General features: G+C 39.8%; 1 protein-coding gene and 1 non-coding gene across 5 annotated transcripts in view; both read right to left on the bottom strand.

The window, feature by feature from the left end:
* LOC144679016 (F-actin-uncapping protein LRRC16A-like) overlaps positions 1-25,320 on the bottom strand; it is a 431,407-nt gene that overhangs the window by 346,630 nt on the left and 59,457 nt on the right. The window lies entirely within an intron of this gene.
* LOC144679239 (U2 spliceosomal RNA) lies at positions 19,927-20,109 on the bottom strand. The gene has a single exon (XR_013576276.1). It is a non-coding gene; the product is annotated as a U2 spliceosomal RNA (small nuclear RNA).

Below are 25,320 nucleotides of genomic sequence, written 5' to 3'. Positions count from 1 at the left end.
AAAAATTATTAATGGGCAATTGAGCTCGTTAACAATGTCATTACGTTGCTGGGGTGAGGAAGTGGACAACAGTGAGGAGTCCGTTTTTCCACCATCTGGGGGTGAAAAAGCAGGAAGGGAGGGTGTACATTCTACAGGGGGGTGCCCTGTGCCCACGTGCCCACCCCCAGATGGGCAGTTCACAGCTGATTTTTGTAATGGGGGCAAGGAAGGGACTCCATAAAATTCATCCCTTGGTCCGATGAGAGATAGGTTTTAGGAGTGTCTTAAAGGCAGAAAGAGACATAGAGACGTAGAAAGTTTTAGTGGAGGAATTCCAGAGTTTAGGGTCTTAGAAGCAGATGCCATCAGTAAGCGAGTAGAACCATGGATGTGCAAGAGGCAGGAATTGGAGGAGCACAAATATCTTGGATGGCTGTAAGGCTAGAGTAGGTCACAGACATAGGGAAGGGAGAGGACACTAAGGGATTTGAATACAAGAATGAGAGTTTTAAAATTGAGGCATTGTTCAACTAAGAGCCAATGTAGGTCAGCGAGCACAGGGATAATTGGCATATAGGGCTTGATGGGCAGCAGAGTTTTGGACCAGCTTCAGTTTATGGAGAGTGGAAGATGGGATGCTGACCAGAAGTGTCTTGGAAAAGTCAGCTTTAGTGGTAACAAAGGCATGAATGAAAGTTTCAGTAGCAGATGAGCTGAGACAGGGGCAAAGTCACAGAGATGGAAACAGGCGGCCTTAGTGGTGATGTGGATATATGTGGTCAGAAGCTCATCGTGGAGCCAAAAATGGCATCAAGGTTGATAACAGCCTGGTTCAGTCTTGGGTAGTTGCCGAAGAGAGGGATAGAGGCGATGACTAGGGAACGGAGTTTGTGGTGGATTCGAAAGATCATGGCTTCATTAGTTGGAGGAAATTCTTCTGATCCACCAGGGGATGTTGGACAAGCCCTCTGACAAGTTAGAGAACATGAAGTGGTCGAGAGAGGTAATATTTAGCATTCATTGTGAAGATGACGACTCAGACGGATATTTCAGGGTGGTGTGATGTTAGTACAGGTTCCTTATACCAACGTGTGGTATTTCCTGGTCACTGACAAAAATTACTGGATAAGTTATTATTTCTAACCTTGCTCTCCTCCCCACCCCAATTGCTTAATTGATACACATAACTTGCCGAAGGTGAGAAAGTGTTGATGTTCAAAGTGACTTGGGTGTGCTTGTACAAGGAACACAAAGATAGAATGCAGGTACAGAATGCAATTAAGAAGCAAATGGCATTTTGGCCTTTATTGCAAGGGGATTGGAGTTCAAGAATAAAGAGGTCTTGCTACAGTTGTACAAGGTTTTGGTGAGACCACATCCGGAGTACTGGGTGCCATTTTGGTCTCTACATTTAAGAAAGGATATACTTGTATTGGATGCGGTACAGCAAAGGTTCGCTAAATTGGTACCTGGGGATGAGAGGCTGAGTAAATTGGGCTTATAGTCTCTGGAGTTAACAAGAATTAGAGATAATCTCATTAAAACCTATGGAATTCTGAGGGGGCTTGATAGGGTGGATGCTGGGAGATTGCTTCCATTGGTCAGGGAATATAAAATACGGGGGCACAGTCTCAGGATAAGGGGCCAATCATTTAGGACTGAGATGAGGAGAAACTTCTTCACTCAAAGGGTTGTGAATCTTTGGAATTCTCTGCCACAGAAGGTTATGAATGCTCCATCATTGAAAAATTAAGGCTAGGATAGATATATTTTTGATCTCTCAGGGAAGTGAGAGATATGAGGAGTGGGCGAGAAAGTGGAGTTGAAGCCCAAGATCAGTAATGAATGACGGAGCAGGCTCATTGAGCCACGTGGCCTACCCCTGCTCCTATTTATGTTCTTAAATTACATGGATTCTAATGGGTCATTCAAATTCTATCCAAGTGTCAAAATAACCACCACAGTTTAAAACAAATTGACAAAAGATTGAAAGACTACTAAAAAATGATAATCAAGCTAATTTAAAAACAAAACAAGCGTGTAAATTTTGGCATTATATTTAAACCGACATTTCCATCCTCCCCCATCCCACACACCTCCCCCTCCCCCAACAACCCAAAGTTGATCTCTCCTTTTCTTGGTTCTCAGCAGGCAAGGGATCATTCTTTACCTCAGATATGACCATGAAACCCTGACCTAGGCATCTTTCAATGCTGCTCTTAAACCACTTTTCAGGAAGGAGTTAAATCCAAGTGAACCAAAGAGATTTATCCATTTTCCACACACTGGAGAAATCATTTGCCAGAGGCTCAGAGCTTCTTTTATTCCCTATGCCAGAGCATCATTTCCAACTGATTATAGGTGACACAGGCCTCCTACCAGTCTCCATGGCACAGTGCCACCCTTTCTAATCTTTATTTACAGCAGTAAAAGGCAGGTGCCAATCTGGGATTTGAAGGTAAATGCAACAGCTTTAGGAAATGAATGGCTTTGAAATCTTAAACACTTCCCTGTACATTTTTTTAAAAATCTACAATGAGTTTCACAAAATCTAATACAACTTTTAGTTGCTGAAGTTACATTACCTGAACATGAACTCACAAATGAAAACTAAATAATTCTGATTCCTTTACTAACCTTAATATCTAATTCAGAAGTAAGCAAAAGAATCCAAAACTTCAAAATGGACACAGCTCAGATTGGGAAGTTCACAATTGTTCAAATCACATTGTGCAAATGGCAACCCATCTTAGGGGTCAAAGAACCTGGACAAAATTCCAATTATACTTTTGTTGAGGGTCAATTTTGTTGGCAACTGGGTAACTAATCAAAGAGGATTACAAAATAATGTATGATTAAGATACTGAAAATGAGTGGGAAGCTTCCAAGAGTTTTTTTTATATTTATTGCGCTCCTTAGTTTTTGAGGCAGGGGCTGATCTTATTGTATGTACAGTGTTTGGACTGATATGTCCATATTCATTACATTAATTAATTAAAGATGTCAGAAGCAAAGCACTCAAGAGTGGATGCAATAAAATGTATATCCTTCAATCATGGCATTCAGGGGAGGGGGTAAACAGGGCCCATAGGGTATTTTAGAATCACTGGAGTTTGCAACAGATGGAAGTCATTTTGCTGATTAAGCCTGTGCTGATTCTTTGCTGGAGGAATCAAAAATTAAATCACATCAAGCCAATCTTTCCTCCCAGCCTCTGCTTCAAAGTTCACCTACTCTTCCCTTAAAAGAAAGATGCAATGATCTCTGCCTCAACTCAATCCTGTGCATTCATGTTTTAATATCTAAATTAAAAAGATTTCTCCTAACTTCTCTCCTCATTCAGTTTTAAATCGATGACCATTTGTCACTATCTACACAACCAGAGAAAATAGTCATTTTCTATCTGCTCTATCAAAACCTTTCAAGTGCAAATGTTCTCCAACTGCCCCTAGCCACGCGTCTCCCAAAATTGACCAGATTTTCAGGCACTGTATTTATCTGTCATTTTTCTAATCTTATAATAGCATTTTTTGAACATCTTATCCTTGCTGAGATTTGCTCAGTGTTTCATTGTGTTTGGCGCCGAGATTGGATTCTTCAAGGTTTGTATATTTTCCCCGAAGTAGGCTACTCAAGACTGTAGTTCGTTAAAACCATCATTATTTATTTACAGCTCTACGTACATCTGAGAAACTCTGCACAAGGTTGGACTTCTCCCTCCAGATCTCTGTTACTTAGTCATGTCTCATTACATCATAGTTACACCAGCAAAAGGTGCTTCTGATGTTAACCCTTTACTCTACATCTCCCCTCCCTACAAGTCTTTATCCCAACTATATATCCTGCTACATCTCCCTCCAAAGTCTCTCACTTCACAGGGTTAGTCTATGAGCCCCGATCCTGTTCTGCTCAGTTTGAGGTCAAGGGGATTCTACGCTCTCTCTTCATTCCATAGGTGTCCTCCTCCTGGGTGGCTATAAAGCTTTGTCTTGTTTCTTCTTCCTTATCGCCATCCACATTTGAATAGTAAACCCAAGTTTCTATTGGCTTTCTTCCAAAGAATATTAAAGACGCTGTACTTTCTCCCCTGGTCCGTCTCAGTCTTGTCAGATCTCAGCTGTGGAACTCTTCTATTATTATGCCTTCTCTCTGTTGGTCTCATATCCATACTCTCTCCCTGGGCTGCAGGACTGACAAGTCTTGTGCTCTGTTCCTGAAGTTGAAGTTGCAAGCTTGTTTGTGTATCTATTCCTCCTCATGCTTTTTAACTCTCTCATAGTCATTCGAGATGATAGTTGGTTCTTGTTTCTGTTGCAGAGCTGGAAGTTCACACTGCGTTGTGTTGTGTTCTCATTCATCTTCCCATTAACAACTCTGATGAGAACCCATTTTGTAGCGGTGAGGTTTGGTAACGAAAAAGGACTAAGTTGAGATCTTCATTCTTCTTCATCAAGTCTTTGATGGTTTGAACAACTCTCTCATCTTCTCTATTCACTTGAGGATACAAAGGTGAGGTAGTCTTGTGAACGAATCCATATTCCTTTGCAAAGCTGTGGCATAATTTCATTAGCAAATAGTGAACCATTATCTGACACTACTATGTGCAGGGTGCCATGTGTTGCACAGATTCTCATTAGCAATTAAATGACTGCTTCCACTGTGATACTGTGCAATCTGTTCAGCTCAATCCATCTGGAGTAGTAATCAATGACAAAAAGAAAAACCTTGCCTTTAAAATCAAATAAACACAATCCCAGGCGCTCGCATGGCCTTGATGGAAAAATGAAGCACGACAATAGCTCTCTTTGCCCTTGGCTGTTCATGGCACATGTAAGGCAATTTGAAATTAGTTTTTCCCAATAGCATGAGTAATACCTGGCCACCACACTGCTTGTGGGCTCGCTCTCAACATTTTGCCATCCCTAAGTGACCTTAATGAATTTTTTGGAGAATATCAAGCCAGAGTGTTCTCAGAATGACTATCTGTCATTAAAATCTAGGAGATCATCAATGATTGTGAGGTGCTTTCTCTGCCGCAGTAATGGGTTGTTAGGAGTATAGTCCGACCATCCTTCCAGATAGTAGTCCTTTATCTGGACATATTCACCATCTTGCTATTATGCTTGTTTTATCTCTTGCAGCTTTTTTGCAATAGCCGGTATGCATTTGGTAATGAGTGACATATATGCTTCCACCTCCTCGATGAAATGCAAATATTCTATTTTGGTTTTTTCAACTGGTACCCTTGAGAGCGCATCTGCTGTCTGGTACTTAGCTTGAACATACTCAGTTACTGTATCATACCTCATTAGGCTTAGTCTGAAGCACTAAATTCTAGGCAGCATTAATCGCAATTTCCTTCATGTTTAGAACAGTGATGAATGTTTTATGGTCAGTTTAATTTTAAAGAGCAATCACATCACAGTCTGAGAACTTCTCGAATGGCTATGTTGCTGCCAATGCTTCCTTCTCAATTGTAGCATATCGTTTTTCAGTGTTTGTGAGCGATCTTGAGGCATAATAAACTGGTCGATGTTCACCAACGCTTTGTACTTGGAATAAAACTGCACCCAGACCTGTAGATGACAGCTGTAGATCACAGCGTGCTAAAATTTCAGGAGAAATTAGAAGATTTTTGCTCTTCTTAAAAGTATTTTGCTGGTCCGCATTCCAGCACCACTGCTGACCTTGACTCAACAACTGTCTCAATGGCTCATTGGTTTCTGCCAAATTTGGTAGGAATGTGTCTACTTGATTGACCATTCCCAGGAATCTTTGTAGCCCTGTGAAGCTCCTGGGTTGTGGAAACTCTGTAATCACCTTTGTTTTCTGTGGATCAACTGTTATTCTGGGTCTTGCACGATGTGCCCTCAAAATTTAATCATAGGTTTTGCAAATTCACATTTTTCATTCCATATCAAATCTGCCTGCAGAACTTTCAGGTTTTGGTTAGCTCTGCTGCTTGGCACTTTCTAATGGCCATTTTTATTAATTACTTTTTGAATGATCAATTTATTGCTTTGACATTGATTTTTTTTTTAAAATTCATGTTTAACATTGTGCCAAATCCTATCTTTCCAAAATTTGTTCATTGCCCCTCCAGTGAGAAAAAAGTTGGACAACCCTGACATACATGCTGTAAGGCAACAACTCACCAAGGCTCCTACAACTGCACCTTCCAAGCCCACGATCTCTACCACCTACAAGGAGGAGGCAGCAGATGTATGGGAACACCACCGGCTCCAAAGTTTCTCTCCAAGCCATACACCATCCTGACTTGAAACTCGATCACCCTTCCTTCACTGTCACTGCTTCAAAATCCTGGAACTCTCCCTAACAGCATTATTGATGTACCTACACCACATGGATAGCAGCGGTTCAAGAAGGGGGCTCACCAACACCTTTTCAAGGGTAATTAATGATGGGCAATAAATGCTGGCCTAACCAGTGACACTCATCCCTGGAAATATAAAGAAAGGCTCAGCCAGAGTTTTGCATATCACATCTTTCAAATTCACATACTGTTCTCATTAAATTAGTGTAGTCAACTGAAATAGGTAATAAGCATGAAAGCAGATCAATTTCTGAAACGGAGCACAAAACCTTTCAATAAACTGATATACTGCAGAGGATTTGCAACACCTGTAGGATTTAACTTGGTTAACTTTGAACAAAGGCTTGTATATCTTTTGAGGCAGGTAATCATGGAAACTAAATCAGTTTAATAGAATTTCAAATTGTGAAGTGTATGGCACAATGTATTAGCCATGTTAGTCTTCTTTCAGTCAGCCATATCAGACGAACACTGTGCACTCATATCAATATTTCTTCATTATTTTTAACATAGATGTTATTCAGTTGAAATGAAATGAACTCAACACCTCCATTAAAATAGTGAAAAATGGTTTTGTATAGTGTGTTAAATGTCACCTGATAATGCTATCAAATATCATTTCTACCTTATAGTGCCTATAATCAGCTAAGTGCTAGGGTTGGAAGAATTTGGTCAACCAAGCACACAAAAACCAAATTCAAAGAGAGGGAATTTTTCTTTAAAAAAAATCACCTACAACCAAATCCATAAATTTAAATCTGTTAAAATCCTGCTATATAAACATCCAAATGGTGATAAGTGACATCTCAAATGATACCCTGAAGCTGAAATATTTGCATCCTACATCCAGTTTGACTACAAGTCTGGTGTTGACACCACATTATTTTTACCACATTGGCAGTCAAAGCACATTAGAATGTTGGCAACTTCATACAACACTGAAATTTACTGCTGGCAGCAAGACTACGTTGCCTGGAATTTCCTGTGGGTGCACAACTCAGAAGCTGCACCCAAAATTACACCAGCTTCCGGGCCCGTTCAAATCTCATTATCATACACTTAAATGTAAGGTGGCCATAAATCAGCAGACATCAGCTTAAACAGCCAGGGCTGAATTACCAACTCCACATCATTTATTCTTTAAGCATGAAAATTTCAACTCACGTTTAAGAGCTTGCCCATTTTTAGAATGCCTTCTACAGATGCCACATAAATACAGTCAGGACGACAAAAAGTACTTCAAGCAAAGTTTTCCACTTGACTTTTTCTTTGGCCAACTGTGAAACAATTTCTGCAGCAGAAATGGATCGAATGGCTGCCATCACCACTTTCTGATAACTCTCTAGGTCTGAAGTCAAGTGAAAGATAATCTCCCAGCAGCAGCATGTATTTATTGCCTACCCCCAGTTCCTCTGACAGCTTTAAGAGCCAACCAAATAGCATCATATAAGCCAAGCAGGTTTCATTCCATGAAGGATATTAACAAACTTTTTTGTTACTAACAAAGAAATGACCAGATTTGTTGAATTTAATTTCACAGCCTCTCAAAGTACAAGTTCTCATAGACAATTGTCCTGTACCATAATCATTTGTCTACTGCAGGGGTTTCTGATCAGTAATCAGAGGTGGAAACATTATACCCCCTCTAGCCCAGGGGCACCCAGATCAACTGCTGCTCCAGCTAACATCAAGTTACTCAGAACAAGCCAGGAGTTCAACATGGGACCTTGAAGTGTATGTTGTCCAGTAATATGCTATTTTTAATGGCAGAGCCTTCAGAGAAGCGACAGAACCAGTTGCTTTAAGTTGATCCAGTTGTAAAAGAAATTGCCCGGCAATATCAGAGGTGCCACAACAGGACTGGAAATCAGTGTTTCAGAAGGTTTCAAAAAGGAGTACTACATTATAAGTGAAACACAAGGTACGACGAAACAACTGAAAATAGTTGCGCTCATTAATTAGGGCACTTCAGCTTAAGAACAACTGTTTATTTAACTCCCACACGATGTTGGCTCCAATTTCTACTTTATCCAGTGCATTTACAGAGCTAGATCACTCATTTCATGGGAAAAAGTGCACTGGAATCAATAGCAACTTGTATTTACATATATATATATATATATATATATATATATTTAAAGGGTTTATATATAAACAAATGCTAATCACAATTCTTCATAACAGAAAAAAGATACAAGTCAAGCATTCACACCAAGATAACAATTTTCCAATTGAGATCATGGAAATATAAAATTACTATAATACGAACTAATACTATCTTATTCACATTCATTTCACAGAGCAGCATCAATATCACTGAAGCTTTTTGCAAGTCGCCTACTGAGAGGGTATGGAAATTTTCAGAGATTTTAATATGTCACTTAGGTCACTGTTACAAATTAAGCACATTTTTCATGAGCACTGTACAAAAGCTAACAAAATGCACTGCCCATGAATGTTATTTAAATCCATGTAATTGCTGAATCCGCGTAAACGTTTAAAAACATTCGTGCAGATCTTTCAAAATGTTAGCAGACTGGACAATTTTTATTTACATTCAGTTTTATAATTTGGTCATTTTTAGCTGAATGCATCAGTGAGTAACTCATACAAAGCAAAATGATGGGTACAAAAAAAGGTCCTGTGCCTCCCAGTGTAATCAAAGACTAAAGAAGTTAGCAAAAGGTTAACTTTACTAAAGCAGTTACAATTTGTGAATACAGATGGGGATTTTTTTTACATTCTAGAGTTAACCTCTACTCTTACACTTTCCCTTTCTTCTGCTATTTCATCCAAATGATCATTCTTCTTCATACATGGGGCTGAAAAGGAGGCAATCCATTCAAACTGAGGATAGGGAGAGACAAAGAAGGGGGAAATAAATCATAGCTGATACCAACCTCACCTGACATCAATATACATGCACTTGGTAGTACGGTGCTGGATCAGGGATGGAAGCCTGGCTGACATTATCTGTCCTTAACCCAGGGACAGCAGGCCAGTTATTGTGTCCTCACTGTTGCTCCCACATGCATTAGCTAGCTTAATAAAAAACAGAGGCTGAGTTACAAATTACAGCAAGTGGTACAATTACCCACTCAGCTAGTCAGGGAAACCTGTTTTTGCTTAAATGTATTTTTCAACATGAAGATAGTTCTGTATTTTCTAACCATAAAAGAGTGCAACAAGGGTCACTTTTGCATAGGACCATCTCACCTTTTAAGTGTTTGAGTTTAAAGCACTTCCATGTATTGACAGGTGCAAATCAGAAAACCTCTGCTCTGGTTAGTCATTCATTCGCATACATACGGTACAAAATAAAGTATGTGGGCACACTGAGTTCAGCTGCAATATCCTTGCATGTTTGAATATCCTGTTCTGTGTCACAAAATGGGCTTATTCACAATACATGGTCAGTCCAATACAGCAGTGCCCAGCAAACCATAGTCTAGCATGGGTCACTGCCTTCTGAAGGTGAGATAAATAACTGAAGATAAAAGGCAGGGAAAGTTGAGCAGACATTTGCATTTTTTTTTTGGAAATGTTTTTATAGTCTATCAAAAATTCCAGTGAACAACATAAAAACTAGGAGCAGTGTTGCAATCCTCATGGGACCATAAACCAAAATAACCAAATTTACTGAAAGACTCCCAAATGAAGAAATTACAAATAAAATTACACTTTCTGTAGTTTTTACTTTAACACAAAAGCAGAACCGAAGCAAATTAAACATAAATTAACAGGCAAATATACTTAAAAAGGTAAATTTCACTTTAAATAGACGAAACAAAGACACATCTTACACAACCACAAGCACTCGCATCATCAATCCCCGCAGATATGTGGCACCACGTGCAGTTCCGAAGTTCTGTAACTCGGCCTCTGGTACGTAGGATCTCTCATTTTTCCACTCAATCCATTTGTCCCTCGAGTCACATTCACCGGCAGCTGTATTCCATACAGGATCCCTGGAGACAGTCATCACAGAAATGGCACGCTCCTGCAGAACCTCCTTAGCTAAGTTCGCATCAGTCTTGATGACACAGATTCCCCAGATACTCCATTATCTCAACCCTTTAAACAACCCTGTTTGGAGGTCTGGTTGGCTCTAGCAAGGCTGAAGCAGCAGCAGCAGCAAGATTATCCAATTAACAATCCCTGCCCTAGGTAAATGTATTACACACACAGCTCCTTATAAATGTGCCTTCTCTGTTCTCCTCTGCTGCAGTTCCCCTTTATGTCTGGCCATACAAGGTTTTTGTATGTTAGCTTCCTTCCTGTTGGTACTGCGTCCAAGTTAACGGTCACTAGGTCACATGAACAAGTATTTCTTATTATTCAAGAAAATAACAATTGATCCCTTTACAATGATGCAAATTCTTAAAAGTTCCTTTCAAACATTTTTAGAAGCAATTACAGATCCCCTGGTCGTACTGCTTCTGGGTCAAAGGTCATCAGAAGCAGCAGTAGACCATAAAGCCCATCGAGTCTGCTCTGCCACGCCATTCAATATTATGACTGAACTTCTGCCTTAAACCACTTTCCCGCTCGCTCCCCATATTCCTTGATTCCCTGAGAAACCAAAAAAAATCTCTCAGCCTTAAATATATTCAATGACGGAGCACACAAAATCACCTGGGGCAGAGAATTCCAAAGATATACAATCCTTTGAGTGAAGAAATTTCTCCTCATCTCATGTCCTAAACGACCAACCCCTTATCCTGATTCTGTACCCCAACGTTCTAAAATCTCCAGCCAGGGGAAACAAGCTCTCAGTGTCTACCCTGTCAAGCCCCTTCATAATCTCATGGTTCAAGAAATCACACCTCACTCTTCTAAACTCCAGAGACTATAGGCCCAATTTACTCAGCCTCACTTTATATAATACTCCTCTCATCCCCGGAACCAATCTAATGAATCTTTGCTGTATTGCCCCCAATGCATGCATATCCTTCCTTAAATCTGGAGACTAAAACTGTGCAGAATACTCTAGGTGTGCTCTCAAAGCCCTTTACATCAGTTGGAAGATCTCCTTATTCTTGTACTCTAATTCCCTTGCAATAAAGGTTAACATGCCATTTGTCTTCTTAATTGCTTGGTTCATCTGTATGCTGACTGTGTTCCTTGTACGAGTACATCCAAGTCTCTTGAATATCAACATTTACAAATTTCAGGCCTTTTAAAAAAAAATTCTGCTTTTCACACTTCATTACTTTATACTCCTTCTGCGACCTTGTTGCCCACTCTCACTTAACCTATCTATATCTCTTTGCAGCCTCTTTGTGTCCTCTTCACAGCTTACTTTCCATCTAGCTTTGTATCAGCAGCAAACTTGGATGCATTACTGTCTCTTCATCCAAGTCATTAATAGATTATAACTAGCTGAGGCCCAGCACAGATCCTTGTGGCACTCCACTAGTCTGCCAACTTGAAAATGCTAGTTTTCAGCTTCCTGTCCATTAACCGATCCTCCATCCTTGCTAATACATTACCACCAACTCCATGAGCCCTTATCTTATGTATTAACCTTTTGCATGGCACCTTATTGAATCATCATCTTCTTTTTGAGTTCTCTGCCCAAAGGCAGTTTCGACCCACAGCACAACAATCTCTATCATGGGTAGGGCAAGGAGGCAGGTCATGAATTCACCCCAGCCGAAAGAGGGATCAAGCCATGTGCTGTTACCACCAATCTGTTCCACTCCAGTCGTCCAGCCAACTGAGTCAACCGGCGCCACCCCACCCCCTCTCAAGGAGTCAGAGTTGCTGTGGCAACATATACTATTACACGTATATTATCACCTGGAGCTATGGATATTGAAGATAGAGGCTCCAGCTTCTTTCCATTACATTACTGGTCAGGAATCTCTCCCACTTTTACCTGCCACTGGCGTATGTTGGAAGGATTTACAAGTTGGCACTCAACCTGTTTGACCATGTTATGAATGCACTTTCCTTCGCCATCAAGTCCTGGAGTGGGTCTTGAACCTGGAGTTTCTGGCTCAGAGGTAGGGACCCACTGCGCCACAAGGCCTCCTCACATGATTGAACGTCTTTTGGAAATTCAAGTATACTATAGCTACTGGCTCCCTTGATATACCCTACTAGTTACATCCTTAAAAAATAAGGAGAAACCCTCAGGAAATTTATCTCCACCTAATGTTGTATAGTTCTATAATGCAGCTGTCATATGGCGTGTCCTTTTAAGGCTTCAATTCTGAGGTTAAAATGGTACCAACCCCTCTTAGGTGCCTCCTGAGGTCAATTAGAAATGGAATCTACTTGATTCTCTGTACATTTTAATTTTAAGACAGACTATTTTGCAACTGTTTAAGTGAGAGTCTTAAATCACATACATAAACTGGACAGATGCAAAGCTCACTGCTTAGCCCCTATATAAACGTATGAACTGGGGTGAGGGAGTGATTTACAAATCTTCTGTCAAAAAAGTAGCAATCATTATTTTTTTTCCCAATGGTACAACTGAAATTTTACAGCAACTGCAGAGAAAAAAAAAGACTTTAAACCAGAAATAAAACAATTATTTCTTCCTGGTCTATCCCAAATGTTCAAAAACTGGTGCAAGTTCTGTTCAACTCTCAAATTTGGAAGCTTTCAGTGAAAATTTAAGAGTGACTCAAACAGAAGAAAGGGTTTTTCATTGACACGATAACAGGGCAGCACAGTCATGTCATCATCAGCACAGGTTTCATAACATGTCAGTCAAGCATCTGGAAATGCACTAAGTAACCTCATAATAAACCGCCTCCATCTTCAGTCAACTGTTAGCAGTAGCTTAAATAAAAGGCAATGCTCCTGCTGCTCCTTTTCCTGTTAAATTAAAATCACTGCAGGGGTTGGCTTCTGAAAGACATAATGTAGTCTCTGTACTTCAGAATTATCCTTACATCAGTTCCTCTATAAAGAACCATGTGAAATGCTACGTTCATTGAAAGCCTCACTGAGCAGATGTGTAGTATGTGTTTCAAACACATTTCCTATATATAGCACAGGTTTTTAAGGCAGCGCTGGATCAGACAGTAAATCCTAACTTACACTGTTCATTTAGTCAATGGAAAAACATATTAAGGTCAAAGAATCTTTCATATTTTATTAACATAGTTTGTAGATTTTCCTTCAATTTTCAAACAAATCTTTGTATGAATCATGACCGTACATGTGCTTTCCTTTATAAAATAGGAGTGACAATCAGTAATTACTAACTACACATTTTGATGGAAATTGTCCATAAGTACACTGGTGTGAAGTGGGAGGAATATATCACCAAATTTGCTGCCAGTCAAAATTTAATAGTTACATTTCACCTCTGACCTCATTTTGGAAGGTAATGGTATTCAATTATGCTGAATTATGTATTCCATGACATGCTCATGTAGGAATAACTTATCTATATAGCACCTTTAACTCGTAAAACTTCCTAGTGGTTTTGGTATTTATTTAGGAGAGGGCATACCACAATTATAAACATGGGAGTTTAAGAGAGACGTACATTACACTGTCACACTTAATTCTAACAGATGTAAACCAGTCACTGTTTTAACCAGCAGGGATTTATAATGATCATAGGGAAGTGAACTGGAAGGGTACAGTACCCCAACATAGGTTGAATATAGTTCAGGTCTGTCTAAGCAATTATGTCACTTGATGAAACATGGATAGGAAAGGGTTAATAGACATCTGCCAAAAAAGTCCAGCAAAGTCAGAAAAGCCAATGTTTTATAGAATCAGATTGGTTACAGCCCAGATGACGACCATTTGGCCCATCAAATTTTCACCAGCTCCCAACAGCAGCAATTCAGCTAGTCCAATTTTCCTGCCCTTTATCTGTGACGCTGCAAATTCTTTATCTATAGATGTTTACATAATTACCTTTTGAAAACCACAATTAAATTTGTAATTAATTTTAGATTTGGAAAAGGGTGAAGGAGAGCGAATACTCTCCTCTACCATGTTGTCCTTGTCTATACATGAAATTCAGACGCCCGAGGTACCCAATTAGATTGAGCCACAATTAAGCACCAAGAAACACAAACAAACGAGAAGTGCTTTACATATAAAGATGAATATTCTGCTTGTAATTTTGGGTGAAAAATTTTACACAAAATTTCAATATCTATAATTTAAACAGTCCCAATTGTGCTGAGACTTCTAGCTAAGGAGATTCCTACCAAAACTGCCCTGTATAGGGCCAATAACAAACTTCCATATCCACAAGGAATGCAGAAGAGACAATTACTTGAAAATCTACTATAAACTGCAGGTTAATCTAAGAAAGATCCATTTACATAAGAAACATCCTTAATAAGTAAAAGGCCCAGGATCCCAGAACCTCCAATTACTTGACAATAGTCAAGGAAGAAGTGCTACAACTTATCCCTTCAGAAATGGCATGGTGCAGGAGAACTAGAGATGCAGTAACATTTTTAGGAACACTACTCTAATTTGTATCTCTGTTAGTTAGCTTTTGTACATTATGAATGCAATGCAGTTCATATAAATTACTTAACATACTACCTGTGCTTAAACATATAGTCTACTCCTTAATTCCATATTGATCTTTATATTAAACATCATCCCATGTGAGGTTTCAGGCCCCTCCCTTCATGTAGCATCCTTGGCATTCAAGGATCACTAATCATGGCTCTCCACACATCTCTATGCCATGATATCACAATGGGGCAAGGTGATGAGGCAGGCCCCAAGAGCTACCTCAGTCATTACGGGGACTGAACCCACCATCAGCATTATTAAGCACCATGCTCTAGCCAACTGAGCAAACGTTCCCGGGTATTTCAGTTACTTAATTTAACTTATTAAAGAAGAAAAGTAACAGGGAAGAAAGGGAAGGAAAAAAGAACAAAAGAAATTTCCATCTATATGGTCTTTCAAATCTTCAGAACCCTTCAAGTACTATGCAAAACGAATGAAATACATTTTAAGTACAATAATTATTTTGTAGGGAAACATGACAGCTGTTACAGAGTAACATTAAGAAACCATGGCAACAATCAAATTTAGACACAGTAATTAATTACATATTTGAAATTCAAGTGAAGGTATTATCAATTAAATAATTCCTGTCATACACAGCCACTTCCAGGATATCGCTCTTACTGCAGGCACTCAAAATCCCTGTTGTTCTTACACACAAACACAAAGAGAAAGAGGAGTGAGTGAGTGAGTGAGTGAGTGAGTGAGTGAGTGAGTGAGTGAGTGAGTGAGTGAGTGAGTGAGTGAGTGAGTGAGTGAGTGAGTGAGTGAGTGAGTGAGTGAGTGAGAGTGAGTGAGTGAGAGTGAGTGAGTGAGTGAGCGAGCGAGCGAGCGAGCAGGGGGTGGGGGGGATTGTTTGGGAATCCATTTGGCTACATGACAACAAGCATGGAAATGAGTCAGTCCTTTATGACTACTACTGACATGAACAGCTCCCTAAAATGAAACACCAAGGTCTGATAGCATAAAATGCATGGACATCAGCAGCAACTTTAGGTTTCATGAGTCTCTGTACCTAAGCGGCCCACAAATGCAAAAAGGTTTGGACAACCTGCGCTAATTGTCTTAACTGGGCAAACAGCAGAAAAATTGTCCAAATAACAATCCACACAAATTTAAACTTTTTCAGTGGCCAAGAATAGAGGACTGACCCTACCAGGTAGCAGTTTGGATACTGGGCAAGTATCTTTGTTGTACCAGTAGCATTAAATGAATACGGTGACAAAATGCAGTTACTGGTCTTGCATGTATGAATATTGATAGGATTCAATGAGTAATTAATTTACATTAAATGGGTTACCATGCTTTGTTAAGTAGCAAGATTTAGGTAATTTATTTTGATTATGGATCCAAAACGTCCATTACCTTGAAAAGGCAGGTTAATATTGTCAATCAATAGAGCTTCTAAGATTAGAAAAGACTTGAATTACAAAAGCGAAGAAACTGGTCGATCACCATGAATCAGTGCAGAAAAAGTAACTTTGTGGAACTTCTGTCTCAATGATGTGGAAACCATGAAGGCTCAAAACATAGCACTGAACATTCAGAGGTCACTTCTCCAAATATGGTATTGGAAATAAAATAGCTGAGGTCTCCAACCATACCCATCCAGTACATGTCCTTCAGTCTCTTGACTCCTACCCTTCTGCAATGTTCCTTCCAATACTTCTCTATCAATGGCACCACTTGCAGTCACCTTGACCAAGGTGTTTAGAATTCCTTGTCCATAAACTATCAGTCTTGTTGGTCTCTACTCTTCTTTAAAGGCTTTGAGTTAATATTTTATCATTTTTTTCAAACTCTTCTTTATTGCTTTGCATTAACCTTAGGATGTGTTATGTAAGCTGCAACAAAAGTCCAAGTACTCGGTATTTTGACACTGTAGACAGAATATGGTTTCCTAAAATTCTCATGGGTAAGGGACTGAATATTTGAAGCATTTTTAAAAGCCAGAGTTATCAAGTCATTAGCGGCACTGCCGGTCGGGGTAAATGGAACTGATTTAGGTTAAGTCAAGAAACAGCAATGAAGATTACATCAATTGTTGCTTTGAGTGCAAAGATTCCAAGGAGCCGAGACTGTGTGAAGGTGGAGTTAATGCTCCTCCTACCCTTGTAGGAGGAGGGAGAATTAGGTATATAACACAAAAGTGAGGAAGACTGAAAGAAAGAGGGGAAGAGAAACAGAGACAGTGAGCATCTGGAAGGAATTGAACTGACGTGCTGCACTTCATGGTTCTCCACAAGAGGAAAATCACCCACTCAGATAAAGCACAATTTATACACAGCTACTTTCCATTCGTTTGACATGCAATTCAATTAGTTATGTCACGAGAAACAGCAAACTTATAGAAACTTTAGCAACTAATGAACAAAATCAGAAAATCTTCTTTCATAACACAAAAACTCCTTTGGCTTTCCAAGAAGATCCTCATCAGAGCCTTCCCCAAAACTGAAACATCTGCTGGGTTTCAAATCATTGCTGAATGAGTCCCCAGTAGCCAACACTAAGATTGTTTGCTGGCAAATGAATGAGAGAGAGAAAAAAAATATCAGGCTTCTTTGTCCTTCTGAACCTTTTTCTGCTTCCAACTTAATGCAAATCAACTGCCAGACTCTCATATGCTCTGCCTATGACATTGAGTTGGAACAACACTTTATTTGCAATATTGACATCTACCAATAACTCCCATCTTCACTTCAACATCAACACCATGATCATTGTTCCAAATTACCTAAAACACTTGGATTAATCACAATCTCCTCCAGTTTACTGTCTGCAAACCAAAGCCATTCTCTTCAGCTCCATCAAATACCTACGCGACTCCAACCTCAACTAGGAACTTAAAGAACAGAAGTAGATCTTTCAACTCCTCAACACTGTTTCACCACTGAATCATGGCTGATCTGTAACTTAACTCCATTCACTCCATTAGAATCCATATTCCTCGATACCCTACACAAAAGCAAAATATTGTGGATGCTGGAAAGCTGAAGTAAAAACAGAAAATGCTGGAAATACTCAGGTCAGGCAACATCTGTGAAAGAGAAACAGAGCTAATGTTTCAGATCTGTGATCTTCTAGATTCTAATGAAAGGGCACAAGCCTGAATTGTTAACTCTCTCTCTCTCCAGATGCTGTCAGACCTGCTGAGTATTTCCAGCATTTTGTTTTTATTCCTTGATACCCGTACCCGTTAAAAATCTATTATCTGTCTTAAAATTTTCACCTGACCCAGTATCCACAGACTTTGTGACTGAGCATTAGCTTTTAGTGATTTATGTACAAGGGCATTCATTGTTTCTCCACAGTTCCCAGTCTCTCACCAAGAAAACACTCTCATTTGTTTTTCTTGGATCCAAAGTGGATGACCTCACATTTGAGCATATTGAACTCTTATCTGCCATGGCTTTGTCCATTTACTAAATCTATCAAGGCCCCTTTGTAATTTCCTGCTCCCATCTATACAACATACTCTGCCTCCTCACATAATATCATCTGCAAACCTGGAGACAATTCCTTTATCCTAGTCATTGACAACTGATGCACCAATATAGATCTCCAGGTGACATCATTTGTCATATTCCAGAGTATATTCACTTAATCCCTGCCTTCTGTCTCCTACTTCACAACCAATTATCAGCATGTTTCCCTCCCCAATTCTCACTTCAAGCTTGGTCCAAAGGTGCGCACACCGGTATTTTGTTAGAACCAGAGCACAGCTTCCTCCCAATTCTAATTTGTAACTAAGATAACTTCTTTTGACCTCCAGAACTTGTATGCATGCTTTTATTACTTTGCAACTAAAATCCTTTGGTGCTTTACTTGCCGAACACCCCAGCTTCTACAGTTCATAAACTACAAGTAATCCAGAATTCAGTAAGCACTCATCTTCAAATCCCTTCACAATATCACTCTCTCTCACTATCAGTCTCTGCCTCCATGCGCATACTCACCACTTCTTGAAAACAAGTCTACATTTCATTGTGTGCTCCCTCATCAACAGCTGCTCATTCAGCCATCTTGTCCCCACTCTCTGGAACTCTATCCCAGAGTTTCTGCCTTGTTTCCCCCCCTCCCAATTATCAAGATACTCCTTCTTTCCCCTCCTGCCCCTACTCCTTCTGAACTCCAAATGTCCAAAATGTTCTCCACTGAAAATTCTCTGGTCTGGAAAGCACTTGGCAATCTCTTTGTGCATAACCAGTGCTATTTTCTCATTTGCCATTGATAAATTATGTCTGGATTGTATGGCCTTGTTCAGATGATGTCAACAAAACTCAGGCTGTTTTAACAAATTCTGTGATCCAGTCTCCTGGTTTCACCAGGAGATTTTACCAGCTGTGATCCTTTGGGTCTTATAATTTGTGACATTGTGCTTTTTCCTTTAACAAACCTTTTTGGTTACTCATCCTAATGTCTTCTTCTTTGGCTTGATATCAATTTTTATCTGATAATTCTCCTATGGAGAACCTTGGGATGTTTTAATATGCCTGCCTGTGGCAACCTTGGGTGTTGTATTTGACCCTGAGATGAGATTATGAACTTTCATCTGCTGCATCATCATGACTGCCTACTCCCACCTGGGTAACATTGCTCAGCTCCAAACCTTTCATCTCAACTGCAGCTAAAACCCTCATCCATGCATTTATTACCTCTAGACTTCACTGCTCTAATGCTACCCTGGCCGAATCCCATCTCCCACTCCCCATAAGCATGCGCTCATCCAAAATTGGGCTGTGACTTATCTTGCACCAAGTCCTGTTCAGCCATCACCCCTGTGCTTTTGTACCTACACTAACTCCCAGTCTGGCAGTGCCTCACCTTGAAGATTTCCATTCTTGATTTCAAATTCCTCCATAGTCTCATCCCTTTCTTTTCTCTGAAATGTCCTCCTGCCCTGCAAGCCTCCAAACTATCTGCTTTCCTCCAATTCTAGCATCCTGTACACCCCATTCCACCGCTGGTGGCCATGTTTTCAATTGTCTAGGCCCAAAGTTCTGTGATTTCCTCCCTAAACCTCTCCAAACTTCTGCTTGCAGCCTACTCCTTCTGTGGCTCTGCATCAAATTTTGATTGTTTTTTTTTCCCCTGGAAAGGGGGGGTGCACCATTCCCAGAGATACTGCAATACCGGGTCGATGCGTGGAGTGGACGGAGCAAGCCCCTATTCCATCTCCCTGCTCCAAAAATCAATTTAATATATGGTCCCCAGATAAGGGACGTATCAGATATTAAACTGATAAGAACAGATGGTACCTGATGTTAATCACAATAAGAGGTTGTAGTAGAAGAATTAGTCCAGGTTCAAGCTGGTTTATTTTCAAGACAACTCAAGTGCAACTAACTTCCAAGTAGCTTCCCCACAAAGTGTTCCAGCTGTATCTTTTTATTCTGTTTAGATGGGATAATCAATGCCCATCACCTGTTTAACTAGCAATTGTCTTTAACAAGGTGATTGCCATGCAGTGTGATTATTTATACATTGACACCTGGGGATGTCTTACTACATTAAAAGGTGCTGTATAAATGCAAGTTGTTGTTGCTGAAGACACTATAAATTTAAGTTGTTGCTGTATGTGAAAAAGTGAAGTTTACTAGTAGCTGTTAAAATGGTTCCACGTGGAACTCCTTCACAAAATTAGATTCCAAAAATGACAGAGCTAACATGCCCTAATAAAGGATTCACATTTATCAGCAAAAAAATAAAAGTTGGATCACTGCCCACTTTTCAAGGAGTTGGAGGAGAGGCTGAGCTGAGCTGAATCACTGTTTATGTGATAGCTGAAAAAACTGCAAATGAAAACTGTGATACAGTCTGATTCTGGCTTCAAAAATCAGTCCCCCTTTCCAACTTTTTGGTTGATTGCTCTAGATATTCTCAGGCTTTTGTGGAACGAATATTTTCTATAGGCAGTCAGTTCTGTTTGGAAGTATTATGCAAGGCAATATTACCAATACAAGAATGCATTTTTTTGAAGTCGCTGTAAGAATTTTTTCCATTTTCAAGTTAATTTTTTTTAAAATCTCAATTTCTTTGTGGCTTTTGATGTTCAATCTAAAAAAATCTTACCTAAAATTGACACTAAACAGCTGTCAGTAGGAAACAACAAAAGTGGAATTCCATTAAAACGATTTTTCTTTTTTTATTTGTTCATTAGATGTGGGTGCTATTGCCCATCTCTAATTGCCCTCGAGAAGGTGGTGATGAGCTGCTTTCTACGACTGCTGCAGTCCCTGTGGTGTAAGTACACTGACAATGCTGTTACAGAGGAAGTTCCAGGGTTTTGACCCAGTGACAGTGAAGGAACGGAGATATAGTTCCAAGTTAGGATGGTGTGTGGCTTGGAGGGGAACTTTCAGGTGCTGGTGTTCCCATGTGTCTGCTGCACTTGTCCTTTGAGGTAGCGGTGGTCATGGATTTGGAAGGTGCTGTCAAAGGAGCCTTGGTGAGGTGCTGCAATACATCTTGTAGATAGTACACACTGCTGCCACTGTGTCAGCGGTGTAGGGAGTGGATGCTGTGCCTAGTGGATGGGGTGCCAATCAAGGGGGTTGCTTTGTCCTGGACGGTGTCAAGCTTCTTGAGTGTTGTTGGAGCTGCACTCATCCAAGCAAGTGGAGAGTATTGCATCACACTCCTGACTTATGCCTTGTAAAGGTGGACAAGCTTTGGGGAGTCAAGAGGTGAGTTGCTCATTGCAGACTTCCCAGATTTCTCAACAGCAAAAAATTTCTGAATGACTCTCTGCAGTTTTTACAACATGAATTCAATCCACATTGTGCAGCATTGCTGAAGTCATGACAGATACTGTAACTAGCTCCAATCTATATTAGATTAAAATGTCATGGCCATCTTAATTGGAGTGATTTTGCACCCATGTAGTAAAGGTTGTCTTCCAGTTTATCAATAAAGGATATAAGAGTGGCAAATGTAACCAAAGCCTTGTAGACAACTCTTTTTTGATTATTCTGAAGAAGTGTTGACCGGAGTAACCAATCAGTATTTCATTTAAAATAAAAAAAATGCTGGAAATAATCAGCAGGTCTGGCTGCATCTGTGGGAGAGAAAAAGTGTTCCAAGTCAAATTTGACTCTTCTTCAGTGCTGGAGGGCAGACATATGATGGATTATATGCTGACAAAAGTAGGGGTGGGAAGGAAGGGCAAAAGGCAAGGTCTGGGATAGGTGGAGAGCGGGAAAGATTAACTGATGACGATGTCATGGAACAAAAGGCAAAGGAAGTGGTAATGGCTGCTATAAAATGGCGAAGCATTTGTCCAGAGTGAGACTAAATGCCAGAATAATGAACAGCTGTCTGAAAGCAAAAACATGAGAAACAAGGTTCAAACCCGATTAAAGATGAGGTGTTGTTCCTCCAGCTTGTATTAAGCTTCACTGGCACACTGCAGCAGGCCCAAGACAGAAATGGGTGTGTAAGAACAAGGTGGTGAATTAACACGGCAAGCAACCAGAAGCTCAGGGTCATGCCAGTGGACTGAGTGGAGGTGTTGTACAAAGCGGTCACCCATCTGTGTTTGGTCTCCCCAGTGTAAAGCAGATGGCATTGTGAGCAGCAAATACAGCAGACTAAATTGAAAGAAGTACAAGTAAATTGCTGCTTCACCTAGAAGGAGTGTTTGGGCCTTGGACGGTGAGGAGAGAGGAGGTAAAAGGGCAGGTGTTACACTGCCTGCGATATTTATTTTTACCGGCTCTCAGGTACAGCAAGGCAAGTGGATTTCAAGTGCGGTGGAAACGTTCTTAATTTGACAAACCCAAACCGGAAACAAATCAGAAACCACTGTCTATTTTCTGCGATGTCCAGCCACCAATCTTTAATGTTAGAAAATAGACAGAAGTGCCCCTTATCTCTCAACATTTAAAAACATTCCAGTCAAAGTTCCTAAGAAGACCAAGACACTGTCTGGGCACCTTTGAAACAACACACCAGGCTCAAGTTACAAGTGGCCAGTGCAATGTGAAGCTGCAAGAGGCACAGTTTTACAGGTGCACTGCTATGCTTCATGTTGATGCAAATGCAAAAATAGGAACATAGTTGAACTATGAATAAGCTTGGACTTAGATTCTATAACATAACAATCCTAACATTACTCCAGGTATAGCCAAATTTTATAGTTTTCTACTAAATATGTAAACATATAAAATAAAGTTAATCACAGATTTTTTTCAAAAGGAAAATTAAAATAATCAACCCACCAACTAGATACGAGGACGTACAATCAATATGACAATTTTGTCATTGCTCCACAGAAGTGTAAAATGGAGTTTTCTGTTTATTCATGACACAACTTACATCTCAAGAGTTTCCAGTGTGACGATACGCAACAGCACTTCTGAAATAGTGAGAGTGAAGCCTCCCACAGGAGACCACACATCCTATTTTCTCTGAAGAAATCCCCATTTTTATTTACCATTTTCATGCTTTCAAACAGATCATGACTCAACCAAGAACTGCGCAAGAACAGTGCGCACAAATACACATTTGGAACTTCACCCCAATAGTGCTTTGGCACTACAAGTTGGGAGATCCAGCAGCCTGGACCACCAACCTGCCTTGGTCCATGCATTTAATCACAAGAGGATGTTCATTCATCCCATCTCAGTTCATCCATCTGGTGAGAATCTATAGTCCCACCACCACTTATCACCAAAACCCCCACCCCAACAAGCACCAAATTGTTTCCTAAACAATTCCCGGGTTTTCACCTGAACAACTCAAAGCAGAAGTATATTCACTCATTGATTTCTTTCAAGGACTTTTAGATATAAACTCCAAATGTGTCCTGTACTAGTTTGAACAAGCATCCCATTTTCCTAATCTCAATTATGAATTAAGTTTTCCAAATTTAACTTTCCCATTCTGTCCACTATTTTTTCCCATCGAAACCTCCGTAAAGTCACTTCCTTTCCACACTGAGCAATTCTTATCCAGGTATTTTTGTTTTTGTTCTAGATTTCCAGTATCCACAGTATTTTGCTTTTATCTAAGATTCTCTTTGTCTAACACAATTGCCAGCTCAAATTTTATCCAATACTTAATGGCATTAGATAAATTAAACTTAACAATTAGCTGTCATTACAGTGCACTGAAATTCATCCACATGAAAATAGATTGCTGGACGTTAAACAACAATTTGATTACTAATTTATGAATTCAACCAACCACAGAACCCAGATAAATGTCTAATTAATTTATCAAATAATGGAAAAGTGAATGTCACCTTAATGGACTTAGCTTCATCGAATTAAAAGGCAGATATACTGTATGGATGATCTAAGCAATGTGGCAGATCAATAACTGACCATGCTAATCAAGACTGCAGCAGTGCTGATCTGCAGTGCAGTTGACTCTAACCAACTGCAGAATAAGTACATAATGGTATTGTCAAAACACTGCTGCACCCCCTGACCTCCCAACAGGCCAATTGCAAGACTGTAATCCTATCTGGTACCTAGGTTTCACTGGGAATATTTGGATAACGATACTGAAGTGGTCCAAATCTCAATTCAGGACTACATGATCAGTGCATGGTGCCACACATTCACCCTCTCTTAAATCAAAGATAATTCACAAATTAATTCATTTAACAAGGTGTTTTCATTATAGCCATCTTGTAATGCAGAACTTGAATATTGCTGAAAAAAAAAGATACATTGCTGTTGAAAGTTTTTGTCTTGCACTCATCAGGACAGGCACAAAAGTACCAAATTTCAAAGGAAGCTACAATTTACACTGCATGAGAAAAGGGTGCCGATTGGTCAAGGCATTGCCATGGAGAATGCATCAGGGAACGACTGGCTTTAATTCAAAAAAGGTGCAATGCCTGGACATATTACTTTAGCATGCAGAGGACAGGTCCCTGCATAATTCCAAATAATCCCAAGTGTGTTAAGAATTACATCAACAACCAATTTAAGATTATTAGTGGGGCTTACAATGTGCCTCATTCACATTTGCTAGAAGTTACATCTCTGCATGCACAGGAGCCTGTCCTCTGTTTACAAAAGGAATATATCTTGGCATTGTGCCTTACTTTGCATTCAACAAAAGCCGGGAGAATAGCTCCCTGGTGCATTCTCCATGGCAATGCCTCAACCAGAATCAACTTGCCAACCAATTAGCACCCTTTACTCATGCAGTATAAATTGATGTTCCCTTCGAAATTTGACATTCTTGCATCTGTCCAGTTGAGTGCAACATGAAAAGCTTCAACAGCATGTATATTTTTTAAGCAATGCTTTCATTATATATAGGATAATATATAATATAAAAGTTATAATTTTTTAAATCATTTTTTCTGAAGACATCAACTCTTTTGGATATTGTTCGATTGTTCAAGAGAGGATTGCCAATTTGCTCTGGTCAAATTTGTGGGTACACAAAGTTAATAAAAATGAGAAATTCATTTGGAAAATGGTAGGAAAGGGGTTTGGGAATTTGAAATAAAAACAGGAGGATGTTCTGTGCGT

Source organism: Cetorhinus maximus, chromosome 3 (assembly GCF_964194155.1).
Source record: "Cetorhinus maximus chromosome 3, sCetMax3.hap1.1, whole genome shotgun sequence".
Taxonomy (NCBI): Eukaryota; Metazoa; Chordata; class Chondrichthyes; order Lamniformes; family Cetorhinidae; genus Cetorhinus; species Cetorhinus maximus.
This window is presented reverse-complemented; position numbering and strand designations above follow the sequence as displayed.